The sequence below is a fragment of the Ovis aries genome, chromosome X (assembly GCF_016772045.2).
Source record: "Ovis aries strain OAR_USU_Benz2616 breed Rambouillet chromosome X, ARS-UI_Ramb_v3.0, whole genome shotgun sequence".
In the NCBI taxonomy this organism is placed as follows: Eukaryota; Metazoa; Chordata; class Mammalia; order Artiodactyla; family Bovidae; genus Ovis; species Ovis aries.
Window position 1 is genome coordinate 28,798,178 of NC_056080.1, and position 18,077 is coordinate 28,816,254.

Below are 18,077 nucleotides of genomic sequence, written 5' to 3' on the forward strand. Positions count from 1 at the left end.
AATTGATGGACTTTGAGAAAAATATTTTACTCACCCTAATGTGGATGGGTCTCATGCAATCAGCTGAAGGCCTCAATAGAACAAAAGGCTCAGCTAGCCTGAGCAAGAAGTAATTCTGCCTGCAGATGGCATTCTGACTTGAACTGGAACATGGATTCTTCCCTGGGTCTCCAGCCTGATGGCTCACCCTGCAGGCTTTGTTCTTGGCAGCTTCTGTATTCATGTAAGCCTATTCCTTAAGAAGATCCCTATCTATCTATCCATCCATCCATCCATCCATCCATCCATCCATCCATCATCTACATTCTATTGGTTCTGTTTGTCTGGAGAGCGTTAACTAACACACATGGCTAAAAATTCATGGGAAACCCTGAGTTGTCTTTTTGGTAGATAGGATTGGGAGTGTGTTAATTCTTGCAAACTGTAATTGAAAACCCACATTCCACCTGGACTATTTCTGATTCCCACTGTGGAGTCAAAAGGTGGAAAGAGAAGACAATGGGAGGTGTGTGGGAAGCTAGGGGTGACTGAGTATTACCACCTTCGCCTCCTAGCTTCCAATTGAATATAACTCCCTGGATAATATATATCCCCATGGCAGGCAGTGGCTTTCAAGATAATTACATTGCCTTCATGACTCCTCAAGTAACATGATTAATACTCCTGTGGTAGGGGTAATGATAATATATCTTCCTCAGAAAAGGAATTTTTAAAATCAAGTCTGATGCATAGTTTCTCTCTCGTATACCTTCTTGTCTCCTCAGCTTATAGAAAGGTACAATATGGACTAAAAAAGTAATAAACTATTGCCAAATCCTTCCATTACTGGTTTCAGGGCTCCAGAAAGGTGACATCTTTTCTCACTTACTTCTGTCTTTACAGGAAAAATATTAGCAAGGACTTTTCAAAGGAAACTTCAAAAGAATCAGTTAAAGAATATCTAAGACTAGTAGGAAGGAATGGAGCTGCTTTCAAGTGTTAAGACAGTTTGTAGAATGCATCAAAAAGGCAGCAATAATTGTGTATGGATTTTGTTACGCCATATTCATGTAGTTAACTAATACTGGGGATGATTTACTGTGAGAAGAAAGGTTTTGTGTTTACAATGACGAATAAGACATTTTCCCTAACTCCAGGAAGTTCATCACTTAGAAGAAAATAGTGGTTAAGCAAATAATTACCTATAATGCATATGATAAGCATTATAATATGATTATCTGGAGGATGCAGGAAGAAGTCTGTGCGGAAAAAACTATTTAAGACTTCTTACAGTCTGAGTAAAGATAGGAATAAACGGCATGAGACAAAACTTGACCGTTAAGTTCAGTTTTTAAAAGAAAAGAATCACTCTCGTAGTAAAGATAGTTTGTTTTCAAAAAACAGTCATTTGGGAATGATTGCTGTTATTTCTTAATTTATTTTGGTTGTGTTGAGTCTTGTTGCTGCGTGCAGTCTTTGTCTAGTTAGCAAGTGCAAGGCCTACTTTCTTGGTGGTGTGTGGGCTTCTCACTGCAGTGGCTTCTCTTTTTGCAGCTCTTGGGCTCTAGAGCACAAACTCAGCAGTTGTGGTGCACGGGCCCAGTTTCTCTGAGGCATAAGGGATCCACCTAGATCAGGGATTGAACCCATGTCTTCTGTATTGGCAGGTGGATTCTTTACCATTGAGCTGCCTGGGAAGCCCAGAATGAATAAGATTAAGTTCATGGTATTTGACTTTCTTAAGTCTTTAAAACTGTATTAGTTTCATGTCTTAGTTTTTCACCTTTCCAGAAGATTGCTGCTGCTGCTAAGTCACTTCAGTCGTGTCCGACTCTGTGTGACCCCATAGATGGCAGCCCACCAGGCTCCCCCGTCCCTGGGATTCTCCAGGCAAGAACACTGGAGTGGGTTGCCATTTCCCTCTCCAATGCATGAAAGTGAAAAGTGAAAGTGAAGTCGCTCAGTCGTGCGACCCCATGGACCGCAGCCCACCAGGCTCCTCCATCCCTGGGATTTTCCAGGCAAGATTACAGAAAGCAAAATGGCAAAGATGAACATATATGTGCGAGAATTGAGAGATTAATTTGTTTCCTTTTTAAAGATATTAAATTGTTACATTTTAAATCATGCTTAATAAATCAAGAAAAATAAAGACTAGCTATATAAATGTTTGTAAGAAGTTTTCAAAAGAATCTCTAATCTTCAAAGTCTTATGAGAAATGGATAATCATGCTTGTCTGGATGAGGTATACATTGCTGGTTGTTTATCAAGGTTTTATGACTAACTTTTAAAAGTAAGTATATTCTATTATTTAATCTAGTGAAATACTACACTTCAAGAGAAAACACAATATGGAATACCCCAGTTTCTAAGACAGTATAGAATTATTTTGGCTAAATCAAAAAACAAATCATTTTCCTTGATCCAAGGTATTTACAAATTATAGAAAGAGATTAAAATGTAAGAGTATTATCTTATTTGCCTTTAAGTTTATCTTTATTTCTTTTCTCTCACTTATATGTCTATAAAAAGTCTGAAAAAAATTTAAAGTCTCTGAAATTTTTGAGGATAAAAGGGCACAATTGATCTCTCTTTTCTGTATTGCCCTGCAGGAAGCCACTGTCTGCACTAATGGAGCTGCAATGAAAGCATATGTATCCCCGTGAAATTAAAGTGATTGGACATTGTTCTAGCAAGGATTAAAATTTTGTTTTTTAAAAAAGAATGTGGATATGGTAGATATGTACATATATTATTTTATCCTAAAGTGTAACAAATTACATAAATTAACTTCACACTGAGAAGTCGAGATATTATTCAATTGTACGAAACCTCATCCCGAGTGAGAATTATTGTACAATTGCCTCTGTGTTTTGAATGAGGCACTTCAGTGTGAATAAGAAGATACACATATTACATTCCAGAAAGGAAAAGAATGGCTTCACATACGAAAGATTCATGCTATCATTTTTCTGTTATTTTATGCAATTCAAAAGTGGCATGAGTGCAGATGGGAGAACTTGTGCAAATCATAAGTCTTAATTTTCAAAACAATACACTTAACAATTGCATTAGCAGTAGAGAGGTTTCTTCTGAGCTATTGTTCATGATGACTATGTCTCAATTTGGAATTCGAAAGAACTCTAAATATCAGGACTCTGAACAACATGAAAATCACCACCTAAGGCTATTACAGGCACATTTCCACCACCCCCCACTTTCATAAGACCTTGATTTAAGACCTCAAGAATAATAAGAGAAATAAGCTTTTGAAACATATTTATCAAGCATTGGGCTATATACAACAGTGTGAAAGGAATAAGCTAATTTTAAAGATGCAGGCAAGCAGACACTGCTAATACGAAACATGGCTCTAACACTCCTCATGCTTTTCTTTCTTCCCCAAGACTTAAAACTGTCCCTTAGTGGAGTTGCGTTCTTGGTCTTACAGGTAAATAGAGTTGGGTAACTAGAGTTTTACAGGAATTTTTTAAAAAAATCAAATGTACCTTTCAAAATGATAGGTAAGGCTTGAATAAGCTTTAGCCACTTTAATAGAAAACAATAGACCTCTTTTAATAGTTATGCCATGAGACATACAAGGAAATGAATGAAATAACATAAATGATGTGGACTTTCAAAAGTGAAAAAAAATTATATAATGGCAGTTGCTTATTCATAGGCCCAAAGGAAGAAATTAAGAGAGAACAAAGAAGTGGAGACTTAAGTTTTTGAATACCTTCTATGCATCTTCTGTGTACCCCCTACAACTGTGCTATTTAGTCAAATCAATATCAGCTGCCTTCACTAATAAAAGTCATAATTGTTGCTACAAAGGACTTGCATATCCTGTAAGTGGCACGTAGCATAAACCCGGGGTCCCAACCTCCAGGATCTAATGCTGGATGATCTGAGGTGGAGCTTATATAATAATAATAGAAATAAAGTACACAATAAATGTTATGGGCTTGAATAATCCAGAAACCACCCTGCCCCCATGTCCATGAAAAAATTGTCTTCCACGAAGCTGGTCCCTGGTGCCAAAAAGATCGGGGACCACTGGCATAAACAATAAGATGTTTGCTGGAGTTTTTTTTTTTTTTTCCACGAACTTGGGAGTCAATTGTGTCTCACTTGAGGTGAGCTGCTTAAGACTGAGATTATCGACCCTCTAACTAGGCGTGTGTGAGTGTCCCCTTGTCAACTTTTTGACATCAGAGTGCTGAAAGCTCCATCCCTAGAGTGTGTTAAAACCTGCATTTTGGAACATGTAGAGGCCTGAAGTTTAGTTACGCCTGCACAGAACAGCGTTTACCTGCACCTTTTTTTCCAATCGCCTCTCCCCAGGTTCCCCATGCCCCAGACTACCCTGCTTCTTCATTTGTTATCCCCAGTCCTCCAGCTCCTGCTTTGGGAAGGTGGGTGTGAGGCATCCCAGTCTCCTCACTTGGCTGCCTTGCCAGTTTTTGGCAACTCCGCATTTGGCTTGCTGCCTGTCGGTCAAAATGGACCTGGTTCAGGAACAACCCAGTGGGGATGAAGAAGACCTGGCCATAAAGATGAGACATGCAAAACAGAATGTATAGTCTCAGTAAGTGTGGCCTCAGGTTGGAACAAATTGCTCCTCCGGAGGTCCTATCTCCAAACACGTCATTTTTCTCTGAAGAACTGTGTAAGAAATCCATATGTGAAATGTTTGAGCGTTCTGTATACTGCAGTGGGTTTCTACTAAATAAGTAGCAATGGGCTTCTATTTTTCTGAAGTTACTGGTGAAGGTGAAGTCGCTCAGTCATGTCCAACTCTTTGCAACCCCGTGGACTGTAGCCTACCAGGCTTCTCCGTCCATGGGATTCTCCAGGCAAGAATACTGGAGTGGGTTACCGTTTCCTTCTCCAGGGGATCTTCCCGACCCAGGGATCGAACTCGGGTCTCTCGCACTGGAGGCAGACGCTTTAACCTCTGAGCTACCAGGGAAGCCCTGGAAGTTACTGGAGTCAACTACAAATTGGCACTTACCATCTACCTTTATAAGGATTGAATCAAGTGCTGCTGCAGTTGCTGGCCTTCACCACCCCCTGAAAGGAGTTCAGGGTAGAGATCAGGAACCAGGCACTCTGTGCTTGGGGAAAGCTGGCAGAACAGGTCTTTGGAGAGTTAGATATTTTCCAGAGCTAATTTTATGAGCCCAACTCTTGCATCTCCTCAGATCTAGAAATGCACTAAATTCCTTCACGGTGATGTCTGTTCCTTGTGACTAGCAGCAATCTCATGTAAAAAATATGTGTTTCGTTGTATGTACTTGCCCTTCACCAAAATCACATATATACTGACCTTCCCCCTATCTCTTGGGAGAAGTTTCTCACAGCTATCTGAAATGCCGTCTCCAAAGCTATAGTCCTCATTTTGCCCCAAATAAAACTTAACTCACAGCTTTCACATTGTGTGTTTTTTTTAAGTCAGCACTAGGAACAAACTTGCCCTCCTGCTGTAAACAACTAGAATATGGGACAAAATATATGAAACAGCAGCTTTCAGACATTGGATCTCAGACACTGAGTTGCAGAGATCCCCAAGAGAAGGGAAACAAATGCAGTGAGCCCTGGGATTACTTCACCTTTCTTTCAAGAGGCACTTTCTGGGATATGATGCCTGGAGGGAAAACCCAAGCAGATCATGGTGATTTCTTTAAGTTCAGGAACAGTTTCGGGAGACTGATGTAGCTAGAATTTCAGAGCAGAGTGTCAAAAAGGAGTTACAGAGAGAAAGAGCACTATAGACTTCCCAGGGGTTCCCTTGAGCTGATAGGTGAGTACTGCACATGTGTGGTGGGTAAAGATCTACAGTGCTGGGCATATTATGATCAGGGAGCTGACACTGAATGGTTTCCAGCAAATCAAGTCTTTTTATTCATTTTGTTACTCTGGAGCAATTTGAGATTTTTGTCACAGTTTTAGGGAAAAGGTGATTTTTTAGTTTGAGGTGTTACTAGAACATCTAGGTAGGCATATGAAAATGATGAAAGAAAACACACTATTGAAAAATGAATAACAGAACCTGAGGGACAGATCTGAGAATCAATTAATACAGGTAAGTGTTGAAGTCATGAAAAGATATACATTTTCTTAGAGAAGGTATGTAAAGAGGCATGAAAATTAGCAGTTATTGAGCATCTACTTTGTGCTAACACTAAGATAAGTGCATTCATATGTTATATTAACTTAAAAATTCCATCAGCTGGATCATTGAATACCAGATGTAAAGATCAGAAAAATAGAACTCAGAAAGGTAAAACAATTTGCTCAAGGCTCTACAACTGGAACTTACCAAACCTCTCACAATAGTTACCCAAATGTGTGAAATCCAGTCTCATTCAACTAAGATAGGCTGACAAGATTCCTGTAAAGAATTTCCAAGAAGAAAGGGAAACTGTCTTGGTACCCTTGAGGGTCTAACCATGGACTACGAGGCCTCCCTCACCCGTCCCTTGCGAACTTCTCTGTTTCACTTCCCAAATACTCACCTCTCATTTGCTCTCATCAGCCATAATGACTCATGAGTATTGTTTATGGGCACAAAGCATGTTTCTACCTCAACGGTGAACCTCAACATTCTTTCCAGAAATGCTCACTTCCCCAATATCCATGTGGATAACTTTCTCACCTTATCCAGGCTTCTGTTCAAATCTTAGTACCCCATGAAAAACTGCCTGACCAACCTATGTAAAATACCATTTTTTTCCCACTCTATCTCCTAGTTGCTTCACTTTTTTTCTTCACAGCCCTTTCCTCTGTCAGAAAATATGACATATAATTTGTTTTTATTTTCTTCTTTTCCAGATAGAGTTAACTTTCATGAGGTCAGAGATTGTATCTGTTTCAATCATTGTTCTCTCCTCAGTGTCTAGTACAGAGCCTGGCATGTTGAATATTCTCAGGTAAATGAATGAAGTAGCAAATCCGTTTTAGCTTATAGACCATTTGATTGATTAAAAGTATATATACCCCTGGAATTCCCAGGTGGCTCAGTGGTTTAAAAAGGAAAAAAAAAAAACAACAAAAAACCTGCCTGCCAGTGCAGGAGATGCAGGTTTGATCCCTGGGTTGGAAAGATCCCCTGCAGAAGGAAATGGTAACCCACTCCAGTATTCTTGCCTAGGAAATCCCATGAGTAGAGGAGCCTGGCGGGCTACAGTCCATGATGTCTCAAGAGAGTCGGACATGACTTAGCAACTAAACAACAACAACATGGATACCCCTAAATCATATATGTATGCCTTTGCTTCCCAGTATAACCAATAATATATAAACCTATTTGAATTCTACATAACTCCATTTGAAAACTAGAGAATTAGAGAAGTACAAAAATGAAGGTCGTAATTTTTTGAAACAGGTGCGGGGAGTAAAAGAGATAAGTGAAAATAAAAGAATGGCTAATTGTGTCAAATAAGCCAGAGAATTTAAAGCGAATAAATTTGATACACTTATTTGATTTGGCAAAGACATTGACCTTTAAGAGTTCAGTTAGGGCTTCCCTGGTGGCTCAGAGGTTAAAGCGTCTGTCTCCAATGCCAGAGACCTGGGTTTGATCCCTGGGTCAGGAAGATCCCCTGGAGAAGGAAATGGCAACCCACTCCAGTATTCTTGCCTGGAGAATCCCATGGATGGAAGAGCCTGGTAGGCTACAGTCCATGGGGTTGCAAAGAGTCGGACATGACTGAGTGACTTCTCTCTCTTTCTTTCTTTCTTTCTTTCTTTCCACTTAGAAGAGGACAGATACTGATGGACAAGGCATTAAACAAAAACTGAGTTGACAAAGGACTGGAGTCAGGTTAAAGATAATTTTGGATCACAGTAAAGGATGACTACATAGGCTCTTAAAGAAATGTGACTTGCTTTCTCATTGATGTAGGAGATACTGGCAGGATTAAGACTAAATCCCTAGGTTTCTTGATAGCTGTCTTTGGAATAAAGTGTGGTTGCAATGCTTCCTAAGGGTAGCAATAGAGGGCAAATTCTAATATTGAAACCTTTTCAAGTTTCTGTTTGCATAATATTGCCCCATTGAACTAAGCGAGGACTATGGTCAAGAGTCAGTGTGGGTAGGCACAGCCCAAGGTGTGAACCACAAGAAAGGTAAACATCGGGGCCTCTGACATATTAAAGACACTCAGAGGGTAAATCTCATAATGCAGTGTATTCACTGCAGAAGGCAAGTTGTTGATGAGAAGAGTGCATAGGACCAAGAATTCTCAAGAGCCAGAAGGGGAAAAGTCTTCCTCTGAAACTAAAAGGAGGCATGAAATCATGGATGCAAATAGAAGATGTCTTTGGAAAGAGAAAGAAGGCAGTTCACAGCAGACTTCTCTGATTCAGTCTTGGTCAGACGTCTCGGTCATCTTGCTCCTCCCCTTTCAGCTTCTCTCTGTTGTCACTGGAGCTCTCTAAAGCTTCTGTCTTAGGCCCTATTCCTTCTGAGCTGCCGACTTCTCCCTCATGTTTCTACCATATGAGAAGACTCAAAACCCGGAAGATATTCTAAAATTAGTTATTTAGGCACTCAAAAACATATATTGAGAATGCTTTCTTGCCACTTGTTCACGGATTCCAGATCATCTCAGTTTGACTCTGTGAGCTATGGAAAACCCCCAAACTAAAGTTTGTATGTACATAATTTCCTCTCCGTGAATAAACTGATCCTTGAGCCGAAGCATCCTGGCAGACCCATTTCAATTTGACATTCTGTAGATGGACTTAGATCTAACCACTTTTTCTCAGAACCCTTCGAATCTTCATTTTTAAAAGAATAGTTATTATAACAAAAAATTAATCTTAAATTTATGTTTTTAAAATGTTTTGTTTTAAAATATGCTACTTTCAACTTAGGTTTAAAATTTGTTAAAAAGTAATGCATAAATATTGTATACAATTTCAAATAGTAAAAATGTTACTTAAAAGAATGTCCCCCTTTCCCAGAGACAACTACTGTTAGAAGTTTCTGACTTGAATCCCAAGTAAGCTGTTAATAGTAACAGAATAGATAATTTTGCTTAGGTGTGATAACTGTACTATTTTCTGAGTCATTGTTTTCTATAGATAAATATTTTTGGTCAAAAAAAATTTCTGTATGCAAAATTTAATTTTCTATGCATCTCCTGATACACACACACATGTACACTTCTGTATGCATTTTGAACACTGGCATTAGCTTTGGGTTGCCATATAGATAGAGTATTTTCAACTGAGAGCATGTTATAAGACCAATCAAATTTACTAGAAATCATGTTGCTTCATTTTCTTTCATCCCATTAGCCAAGGACATTATCTGGGACTACATCCAAATAAGTCTTTACTAGATACTCAGCTTAATTGGTATTTCTCAGTAATTTTATGTATTTTTAAATAACTGAAAAGTCACCTGAAGGGAGCTTAATATGTAAATATGATAACAGAATTCAAACAACAGAGTGAAGAATCATATTTTCAACCACAAAACACTTCTTTTTATTTTAATAGACATTGAATTATGAACAAGTAGCTAAGAAGTGTGGCATTCAACAGTAAGCAGTTCATTGACTGGTTGTTCCATGTAGCTGCATTTGTGGAACAGAATTCAGAGGCAAGGGTATTGGAAGGGTAATTAGTTCATTGATTTCATGGTTGTCTTCAAGAAAAAAAATAAATAGAAACTCACGATAGGAGAGAAATTCAGGCAGTTGTTTTATTCATGAGACAAGCTGAATTCTTCATACTGTTTAAAAACAAAAGACACTGGTGCTGTTTGAAAAAGAATGGCTAGATCCTGATTCAGGAAAATTCAGAACAATGCAATCTGAACTCAAAAACAAACAAAAAAATAGGAAGTGGTTATTCTTATTTTGAAAGATCCTTTGTTGTCAATGGAATAATAACTGAATTCCTCTATTAAGTATGATTCTGATTTTTAAAAGTCAAATCTCATATTCTCTCAACAATTTTGAAATATAGTTGCTATCCTTCCCCAAATTAGGGTGCCGGATATGCTGAGGAGTTATGAGATATCTTGGTCTTGAAATAATTTATTCCTATGGGAATTTGCCAAGTATAATCTCTTCACCAGAAAAAACAGTAGTATAGCAAGATGAAAGGGGTTTAATGGACTCATTCTCAAATAGCTTTGTTAGTGCCTAGAAGAGGCTACAAGGATTACCCTAAATTGTTAACAATAAAAATGTTTTTCAACTTAGAAATAATATGATCTTTTGCATCAACTATATGTGGCTAGTTAGATTTGACCTGTATAAATATCTAAAAATTTTTAAATTTCTTATGTATTAGCCAATAAAGAGAAAAAAAACTTAAAGTATATTTCCCTTTCTACATTTTTTTTCTAAATGAAGAAATTATTAATAAGCCTTGTTAATGTTTTAAAGACATCAGCTTGGATTGGTTACTGTTTTTTTTTAGGGGGATGGGGTGTACATACCACACAGCATTTAGGATATTAGTTTCCCAACCAGGGATCGATCCCACATTCCCTGCATTGGAAGCATGAAGTCTTAACGGCTGAACCGCCAGGGAAGTTCCTGCAGTATTTTGATGATAACCGTTATAAAATAACTTGAATCATTCCACTCTTGAATTGTTTTATGGTCTAATCTTGCAGATTTTAGGAAGAGTAAAAGTTGGAGAAGATAACTGAGTGACGCATACAGGAGGGAACAACATCCTACATATTCGGTAACATTTTTTGTGTAAAAGTTGTTTATCCTAGTAGTGTTACCTTAAGGGAGTCAGGCAAAACCAAGATGATACATTATTATTACAATTCCAGTTAAAAAATATGAGATATTAGAAATGGTTAAAAGATATTGAGACTACACCAGAATGCCTCTGGTAACACTTTGGATGAAAAGTGGAATTGTTTATCTACTTACATTGTCAGAGTCCTTCATCTGTAATTAAGGTCATAGAATTTTTCTCAGTGTCTCCACCTAGGTCTTTTTTTCTTCTACTCTAGCACCTAAAAATCTAAAAGAAGAAGTAATAGACAAAAGAACAAAAACAGAAGAGGTAGACCCTTATGGTCTGTACCTCTATGACAACTGCTTTCTTGAAAAATTTAAAAGTTCTAAACGGACATCCACAAATAAGTGGAAATTTGCCATCATGGAGATTCAGTCTCATTTGAGACTAGAAATTAAGAGCTATGGAAACTTACTCAGAGAATAATATGGGAGAAAGAATAAATTTTGCAGTCAGACATATAGTCTGTATCCTAGTTCTGTCATTTACAACTAGAATAGCAATAATAATTGAGTGCCGTGCTTTAGAATAATTACTTGTATGCTTGAGTCTTAGTTTCCTTACCTGCAAAACAGAGGTAATATCTATTCATATCTTTGATATGAATGTACATAAACTACCTGAGTAAAAATCCACTAAACTTTGTTTTCTTATTCTTTTGACTAGAAAATGTGTAACACTTAAGATGCTCATTTGCCCTAGCCATAGATTTGATGCAAATTGATCCTCTCACAACTTAGTACATGTGATTTTTATGTAGAAACTAGATTTCTGCCTCCCTGTTTCTTTCCTTTGTATTTGTTATTCTCACTTCCTGTCTAGACTACCTAAAAGTTTAACAAACATTTCTATACTTAGCTATATTCTTGACAATTTGATTTGCTTTCACAGTAACTCATTTAAGTACTTTAAGTACTAAATAATCTCCCAACAATGGAAAATTGAATAGAGATTTATATCTTTCAGAATTTTGGATTCAGTTATGGAGTTGAGATCATCTACCACAACATATTGTGAAAAGAGGTCTGGGATTATCCATGGCTTGCAAATGGAGCAGGATATGAGGAGAAGCACTGGGGTGACAGTGGGTATGACACGACAGGTAGTGGTCTAAGAACTTTTCTTCTCAAAGGAAGAGAAACTGGAGATAAGTTTTAGCAAATGAGTATTACTAAGTTAATCAAAAAGAGGCAAAGACACTTGAGGAAGTGTGAACAGCATTGATGAAAGCATAGGAGTGTGAAGAAACAAGATAATTCTGGGAAGATTTCTGTGGCAGATTGTGTTTTTCAAAATATCGGCAACAATGTTTCCAGTCCTACACACTTTCCAGAACCTTACCACTCCTCCATCAAGAACTTGGGTCTGTATCCCTTCCTCTTGAACCTGGGTAGGCCTGGGGAACTGCCTTATTAATAAAGTATAGTAGCTGTGACACCAGGTGACTGGCAAGGCTAGGTCATAAAAGACGATATGACTTCCTTCACTCCTTTCTTAAAAATGTGCCTTTGAAGTCCTGGGCCACCATAGAAGAAGTCTAGCCTATTCAAAGCTGCTATGCTGAAGCAAACACACAAAGATGGCCGGGATGCCTGAGGAACACCAACTGCTCCAGCTTCCAGCTGCCAACAACTTCCCAGCCTGGACACATCAATTAGGAAGCCTTTGAGATGGCACAAAAACTTGGAGATTGAAGTCACTGAAACCACGTGAGAAACTCGAAATAAAAGCTACTGAGCTGAGTCATTTCAAACTCAAAACCATGAGACAATAGTCTTAAATGATGGGTACTGTTTTTAAACTGCTGTACCTAGCACAATGCCTGGCACACAGTATGTGTTCAGCATATTTAATGAACATATATGTTTATAAGTATGTATAGTCAATGAATGAGTGGATTATCTTTTTATGTTTACAGAGTGAGAAAGGCAGGGTCAGTGGGAGCTGAGCCAAGAAAAGGAGGTAGGAGACAGGTCATGAACATCATTGTGTACTAAACTGAGGCTTCTGGCTTTATTTTGAAATCTACAGAGACCTACAGAAGATTTTAGGCAGTAGACGGACATGATCACATTCACACTTAAGATCAAAATAGTAGTGGTATGCAGGATGGAATAAGATCAACATAAGGAATACATGTAGCTATATGTGAAAGGTGGGATCCAAAGAAGTGGCAGTGAAATTCCAAGAAAAAAAGATGAATGCTGAAATGTTGAGGATAGAGAATTTACATGGTCGATTTAATAGCCATCTTCTGCCACAAGGGTTTTCATTTATAGTTTAAAGAAAGTTAATTACCTCTCCTACACATGCCTCTTTAGGGCAATTTTTAAAAGTTTCTTTGTTTGATTTTGTATTGTCTTCATAATTACTGATTATTTCTGACAGACAGAAATCAGTCCCAGTGGTACCATCTCCTAGAGATAAGCAACTGTGCCTTATGTATTAATTTCTTGTGATCTCAAGCAGTTAATAGATTTGAGCTAGCTCATCATAATAATCTTTCGGGAAATGAATTTCCTATCTACTCCTGTGTCCTCTAAACTTAGGCATCTTCTTTCCTTGTGAAATGTTTTCCAACCAAGTTGATGATTATTCGCTGTAACCCTGAATCTTCAATATTAGGAGAGTATATGTTTTCTAGTAGACTCATTAACCATGAAATACTAGTTATTTTCCGTGTTTCCAGTTTCTTTGAATAAAGTGTTAGTTCTATGGGGTGAGTATGTGTGGAGCAGAGGGCACATCAATAACCTCAGATGCGCAGATGATAACACCCTTAATGGCAGAAAGTGAAGAGGAACTAAAGAGCTTCTTGATGAAGGTGAAAAAGGAGAGTGGAAAAGCTGGCTTAAAACGCAACATTAAAAAAACTAAGATCATGACATCTGGTCCCATCACTTTATGGCAAATAGATGGAGAAACACTGGAAACAATGAGAGATTTTATTTTCTTGGGCTCCAAAATCACTGCAGATAGTGACTGCAGCCATGAAATTAAAAGACACCTGCTCCTTGGAAGAAAAGCTATGACCAACCTAGACAGCATATTCAAAAGCAGAGACGTTACTTTGCTGACAAAGGTCTGTCTAGTCAAAGCTATGATTTTTCCAGTAGTCATGTATGGATGTGAGAGTTGGACTATAAAGAAAGCTGAGCACCAAAGAATTGATGCTTTTCAACTGTGGTATTGGAGAAGACTCTTGAGAGGCCCTTGGACTGCAAGGAAATCAAACTAGTCAATCCAAAAGGAAATCAGTCCTGAATATTCATTGGAAGGACTGATGCTGAAGCTGAAACTCCAATACTTTGGCCACCTGATGAGAAGAACTGACTCCTTGGAAAAGACCCAGATGCTGGCAAAGATTGAAGGCGGGAGGAAAAGGGGACGACAGAGGATAAGGTGGTTGGATGACATCACCGACTCAATGGATATGAGTTTGAGCAAACTCTGGGAGTTGGTAATGGACAGAGAAGCCTGGCATGCTGCTGTCCATGCGGTTGCAAAGAGTCAGACGTGACTGACTGACTGAACCAAACTGAGAGGGCATATAGGGAAAGAGGAGGAAGATGGGATGATCATCATCTTTGGAAAAGATGTTTAATCCTTGAACAGTGGAAGACCAAAATAATATCTGAGCGAAAGTAACATTCCAATAATAAAATGATCATTAGTGAACCTAAAAACCAAAGTAAGTTTAAGGACCAATCCACAGATTTGAAAGGGTATGGCAGACACTGCTTTTAGCTTGTCCAGTATCTCTTCTTTTCTGTTAGAATAGAACACCTACTCTGCTTGGGCATTGTGCCCAGCTAACAAAGCTACATTTTTCAGCTTCTCTTGCAGCTAATGATGGCCATGGGACATAGTTAAAGCCAATATGATAGAAGTGAAAGTTGCTGAAGAGAAGTTCTGTGAAATTTCTTTAAAAGGGTAGACTTAACTCACTGTTGACTTTTTAACTCAACATCATCTGTCTTTAATTTCTCCTCTTTTCTAAAACACAGTAATGATGTTGATGGTGCAATAACTACCTTGCCACCATGATCATATGGACAAAAGCTGCCAGCTAAGTAAGGACAGAGGAGTAGAAGGCTAGAAGAAGCTCAAGTGTGTGATGGTAAATGAAGCCATTGAACTCACAACCTCTTAATTGCTTGTTTTATGAAAATTATGAGCTCTATGGATTAGAGTTATTCAGAGAAATAGAACATGCACAACACACACATAATGTCTATGTTTGTATACACACACATGTATACACACACACATACATAGAAAGAAACAAAGTGAGATTTATTTTAAGAAATTGACTCTCATGTGATCGTAGGAGCTGAAAGTTTGAAATTTGCAGAGCAAGCTAACAGGTGGAAACTCAGGCAGAGTTTCCAACTTGCAGTCTTAAGGCAGAATTCCTTCTTCAAGAAACATATCTTTGCTTTTAAGGTTTTCAGCTAACTGGATGAGGTCTCATCTATATTATGGAGGGCAGTCTACTTCGTTTAAAGTCTGCCCATTGTAAATGCGAGTCACATACAAAAATATCTTCACAGCAACATCTCAACTGCTGTTTGACCAAACACCTGGACACCATAGCCTAACCAAGTTGATGTATAAAAATGATCACAGTTTTTAAATTGTTTGAACCCCTGGTTGACTGGGTTTCTATTGCAAAGACAAGTACAAAATATGTTAATTATTAATGGCAAGAGAAAGAGATCACATCTGTAAATGTGAGCATTATAGATGGTAGGAACGGAAGTGAGCAGGCATAGGGATGGAAGAAATCAACTAATAATCTTGTATCTGCTTGTTCGTAGTCTGTGTTCACATCTGATGATGTTCACCTTTTAGACTTCAAAGTGTCTGAATATAAAAGTTCGGAATCTCCTGACCTGTCATGGGAAACAACGGAACAGTCATTGCCCTTCCTCTTCACGACTTTGTTATGAGTATTTTAATGTTACTGATTAGGCAAAATGCACTGACAAATTGAACTAGCTATTTGAACACATATCAATGAGAAATGAGAAATGTTAGAGTTATTTCTCTGATCTTTGAAGGTCACTTATCCTTGACATACAACTTCCTTTCCCCAACCTGCAGGATCATAATTACATTGTATTGCATTATTTTGAAGGTCTGGTGTGGTGCTTTTGTTTCTTGGTGAGATTTAACTTGTAACATTAGCTCCTAGGATTGCTTAAATTCATTTGGATGACTTGCTTACAATTTGGGGTAGATCTAGTAGGATTGTTCTGAGGGCCATTCTGTCCCAGCTTGTAGACTGGGTTTCTTGGATGAGCCATCCAGCTTCTTTAGGTCTTTATTTCCTTACCTGTAAAGTGAAGTATTCATCCTGGATGATCTCTAAGTTCATTTCCAGTAAAACAAAAAAATTTAGAATTTTGTGTTATTATCTGAGAGTTCTTTGTACCTTAACAGGGAAAAAAAAATTCTTTCACTCTCTCTCCTGGAATTCATAATTTCACTGTCTGCACATACAAAATCAAGTGCTAGGACTAACCTAGCTGACTGTACCCTATGTGAATACTGTCACAGTTTTCAACTTTTATTGAAGTATAATTTTGTGTGATAAAATTTAGCCTTTTAAAGTATATATTTGTATAACCATGACCAGAATCAAAACATAGACCATTTTCACAATTCCCAAAGGTTCCTTATACCTCTGCCTAATTGGTTCTCTAGAAACCACTGATATGTTTTCAGTCCCTATATTAATATTTTTTCCTTTATTAGAAGTCATTTAAATTGAATCAGGCAGCACTTAGTGTGACTGGCTTTTCTCACAAAGCATAATGATGTGAAATCTGCCTATGTATCTACATAAATCAGTACATTGTTCCTTTTCATTGTCGAATAGTGATCTCTTCTTTGAATTTGAAACTGCATGTTTATCCATTCACCTGTTAAGGAAATTTGCATTGTTTTCAGTTTTGTTTTTTTTTTTTTAATTCTGAGTTAAGCTTCTATGAACATTTGCATATAGGCATTTTTCTTTTTCTTGTGTAAATACCTAGGAGTGGAATTGCTGAGTCATAGGGTAAATATATTTTTAATTTTATAGGAAGTGATCAAAGTGGCTGAATTATTTTGCATTCCAACCAGCAGTATTACAATTTTCCCACATTCTTAGCAACACTCATTAGTTTCTTTTTTAATTTTATTTTTTAATTGAAGGTTTATTGCTTTACAGAATTTTGTTGTTTTCTGCCAAATCGCAACATGAAGCAGCCATAGGTATACATATGTCCCCTCCCTCTTGAACCTCCCTCCCATCTCCCTCCCCATCCCACCCCTCTAGGTTGACACAGAGCCCCTAATTCACTGAGACATACAGCAAATTCCCATTGGCTATCTATTTTACATATGGTAGTGTAAGTTTCCATGTTACTCTCTCAATATATCTCACCCTCTCCTCCCTTCTCCCCGTGTCCATAAGTCTGTTCTCTATATCTGTTTCTCCATTGCTGCCCTGCAAGTAAATTCATCAGTACCATCTTTCTAGATTCCATATGTATGCATTAGTATATATGATATTTATCTTTCTCTTTCTGACTTCACTCTGTATGATAGGCTCTAGGTTCATCCACCTCATTAGAACTGACTCAAATGTGTTCCTTCTCATGACTAATATTCCATTGTGTGTATGTACCACCACTTCTTTATCCATTCATCTGTCGATGGACATCTAAGTTGCTTCCATGTTCTAGCTATTGTAAATAGAGCTGCAGTGTACATTTGGGTACATGTGTCTTTTTCAGTTTTGGTTTCCTCAGGGTATATGCCTAGAAATGGGATTGCTGGATCACATGGTGGTTTTATTCCTGGTTTTTTAAGGCATCTCCATACTGTCTTCCATAGTGGCTGTATCAATTTACATTCCTACCGACAGTACAAGAGGGTTCCCTTTTCTCTACACCTTCTCCAGCATTTATATTTTTATTGTTGAACTACAAATGTTCTTTATATATTCTGGATACAAGACCTTTATTAGATATATATTTTGCAAATATTTTCTCCCAGTCTGTGCCTTGTCTTTTGAAGCACAGAAGTTTTGGCCTTTTTTTTTTTTGATATATATTCTATTATTTTTTCTTTATAGTTCATATTTCTTTGTCTAAGAAATATTTATTTGATAACCCAAGGTCACAAAGATTGTCTCCTATGTTTTCTTATAGAAGATTCATTGTTTATCTCTTATTCTTGGACTCATACATTTTAAGTGTAGTGAGCATAATTTTTAAATTTACTTTCAGCATTGCTTACTTTTGCAACATTGTCAAAAATTAAC